Source organism: Montipora foliosa, chromosome 5 (assembly GCF_036669935.1).
Source record: "Montipora foliosa isolate CH-2021 chromosome 5, ASM3666993v2, whole genome shotgun sequence".
NCBI lineage: Eukaryota > Metazoa > Cnidaria > Anthozoa > Scleractinia > Acroporidae > Montipora > Montipora foliosa.
In genome coordinates this window covers 8,829,088-8,832,457 of record NC_090873.1, presented here as the reverse complement: position 1 = coordinate 8,832,457, position 3,370 = coordinate 8,829,088, and the positions used below count along the sequence as shown (strand labels likewise).

At 40.1% G+C, this 3,370-nt stretch overlaps 1 long non-coding RNA gene across 1 annotated transcript; it reads right to left on the bottom strand.

Annotated features, from left to right (window-relative positions):
- Window positions 1-476: 476 nt before the first annotated feature.
- Window positions 477-1,931, bottom strand: LOC138002903 (uncharacterized). Its single transcript, XR_011123361.1, has 2 exons — window positions 1,717-1,931; window positions 477-749 (listed from the first exon to the last, which is right to left on the bottom strand). It is a non-coding gene; the product is annotated as an uncharacterized lncRNA (long non-coding RNA).
- Between the last annotated feature and the right edge of the window lie 1,439 nt (window positions 1,932-3,370).

Sequence of the window (3,370 nt, the reverse complement as noted above, 5' to 3'; positions counted from 1 at the left end):
CTATAAGCGGGAATGAAAGCTACAAACGCAATACCCGGGCATGGAAATATAATAATGGGCAATAACACTGGCTTTTTTCGCTCAGTTCGTGCTCTTCACATTTTAGTACATTTCTTAAGTGTGGGGTCCCCTTCCAAGAACAAGGTGAAATTATAAAATTCACCTAATTCGATTCCGTCTATGCTGGGACATTTCTGGGACAGTTGATTCGTTTTATAAGAGCTGGACAAGTTGGAATAATAATAAAATTGCGGCAATAAATGAAAAAAAAATTGCATTTTTTCTGCTGGCTTGCTCGACGATCTCCTCTTCAACGTCGTTGCGTGGTGTCCATTGTGTTGGGTGGGGGAGCGCCACTCATTTGCTTCCTTTTGAGTTATGACCCAGAGGTGCGAAAAATGGCGAAGGTCACATCGTGTTTAGTCCATGTTTCAATAACACAAGGGCCCTTTAACACTGCAATACGCGAGCCCAAGTTCTTTCATACAATTTAATGCATTCATGAAGATTCACAGCATGTTGAAATCACCATAAATTTTAGTTTTAATAGTTAAAGCTTGCATTTAAGTAAATATCAGGTGTTGTAGCATATGACGGTTAGGTCGGCCGGTCGGTAGTTGTGTCACATTGTCATCAGCTGGCCATCATTTCTTTCTGTTTTCGTTTTTCTCCTCTTCAACACTTCGCCGAAATACGTCGCATCCAATGCTTCTCGCCGCGTGACAAATGCTTTCGGCTTCTCTCTGAAACTGTTCATAACGATAAGTGTTTAAAAAGTAGTTGATAAAATACGAGCGAGAGATTAGTATGGGTGTTAAAACGCGTGGGTGTGAACGCCATTAACCATTTCCCCCATCCCATACTGCAATATGATGTTGGATTGACCGTGACCCTGCACAATCTTTTCAGTCCATTTGCTTCGGGTTTACAAATTAGTTGCGCATAATTTAATCGAAGGCCGATTTGATTGGTTATCTTCTCGAAAAAAGGTGCGTTTTGTGCAGGGTCAAGGCAAAGAATACGGAAAAAAACATGAAACAAAGATACTTCTCCATGCATTGTCTATGGACAGTGATCATTTTGTGTATGTGTAGTTGGTGTGGCTATTGAAATTCTGGTCATTATTTTAAGTAAATTATCTTCCCTGCTGACCATTAAGCTAGTTAAGTCCCTAGTCTGGCTCTCGTTCTACTCGTGTAAACTATCTTTACGTGCGTGAAAGTAATCATAAACGAATTACGGAATTAGACAAATAGCTACGTTTCTTTCTTTTTTTTAATTGCGCAACAACGACAACGACAACATGAAATATAAAAAGTGTTAAAGATGGGGTGATTACCAAACACCAATGAATCGCTTGGGATTCATTTTCTCAAAAACAAGTTTAATGACACACGAAATGCCTGCAACGCGAGCATCCTCTCTGGCACCGTAGTGGGCGGTGTTTCTTAATTTTCCGTAACTTTCGTGTCTAACCCCCTTCAAAAAATGATCTTCTGTTCTTTTTGTTTCTGCTTCGTGTGGGATAAATCTCTCGCAGCCCCTACTCGCCTCACTCTTACTTGAAAGCCGCGGTCCTTGCAAGTTGTCTTTAAGAGAGCATCGAAGATCTGTGAGGTGGGACCATCGAATGCATGGGAACCCATAAAAAGACAAGTGAACTCGAACCACCTTTATTAGTAACTTATCTTTAAAGAGAATTATCAGATGTCAAACCTTTTCTTTTAACTCAGTTGTTCTTTTTCTGCCATTTAATGGTAAATGCCAACAGTCGGTTTCCATAGCCAACGCTGCAATAACAACTACAGCAACAAGAAACGTTACAGCTCTGTTCTTCATCTTAACACTGAATGACTCCAAGTCGCTTGATCAAGAGTGCTGAGCTATGCGTTTTCTTGGCAAAGGTTACTGTCTTGTTGCCTGTGTTTCAATTTTCGTGTTTTATACACTTATTTTGCGTGGGTTTCAAGACTCTTGAACATCCGTTAATTGATATCTAATTACTGAACCAAGTCCATTAGCTTCTTTGATGTTCGATTTCATCCATTTTGCAGTGAAATAGAATCTACTTTAGAGCAAGCTGAGATCTTGCAAGTTTTATTGTGATAAAAGGATGGGATACAGTTACTAACATTTAAGTTGCAGTATAATTCAGTCTAACTGGTCTGTCCTCTGTATTTTATCATGGTTGGTTTGGTAAATGCTGGGAGATATTAGCTACACCAACCTACTCCAAAAATCCGAGGGTAAATAAGATATGATGATGGTTCGCATGCCCACATATTGTATAATCATTTATCACAGAGAGAACAAATTAGCCATATCTAATATCCATAGATATTAGATCGTTTGACATATTATTCGTGCAGATGTTGACGTAGACGGGCAAGGTGGAGATAGTCAATCAAGACAAACACAAGGAGCTATATCGCTTGCAAGCGGGCACGCGCCGTCCTCCACAAACCTATTTACATAAAACTCACAAAATGTCAACTGGCACTGAAAGAAATAACCCTAGTAACCGCCTTAGAGGAATATTTAACTTCAACTTTTCTTCCTATGCCATAGGATAACTGAAGACTTTTTAAAGAGATTTTCTCATCAGCTAGGAGAATTTTATCTGTTCGGATGATGATCGCATATAAAATTTAAAGCGCGCAAAATTAAATTTTAGGAACAAACTCTTCTGAAAATTGCTTTCCATGAACTAAACGTCTTAACGAACTATTTGCATATCGTAAATGCTTGCTGATCTTGTTGAGTGCCAAAAATTGCAAGAACAAAAGAGATCAATAGTTGAAGTTTTTCAAAAAGAAACGGAGACAATTTTGCTTAGTCGTGAATAGTTTAGGTGATGTCAGGAGCAAACAAAAGGGGCACAGAGGGCATCTACCATACATGCCCTTTCCATAGGTAATATGTCTCAAGTTATTTTTAGATGGACTCCCACGCTATACAGATCCCAAGGGGATTAGGCAACAGCCGATCACATGGCCGGAATGTGTTATCTAAAAAAAAAAGTAAAGCGACCATATTTAATGTTGATAACTCGTAACAGTTTAATTACTGACAAACCTGAGGTCAACGGTGTTCTCATTTTACTCCCCCCTCTCCATTAGTGCTCCGTTTTACGGGTATTTAAGACTGCTTAGTTACACGGAAAGGAAAGATCTGAAGTCGAAACAAGGATGTGAGATCCGGGAATCGAACTCAGTACCTCTTGCACCAAAGCCGCGCACTAACCGACTGTGCCATCCTTGCTCCTCCAAAATCTCCAAATCTAAATTCAACCATGTTAACTGGCGGCAGTGTGGCCCAGTGGTTAGGGCGCTTGCCTTGGGATCCGGGGATCCCGCGTTCAAGACCCGCT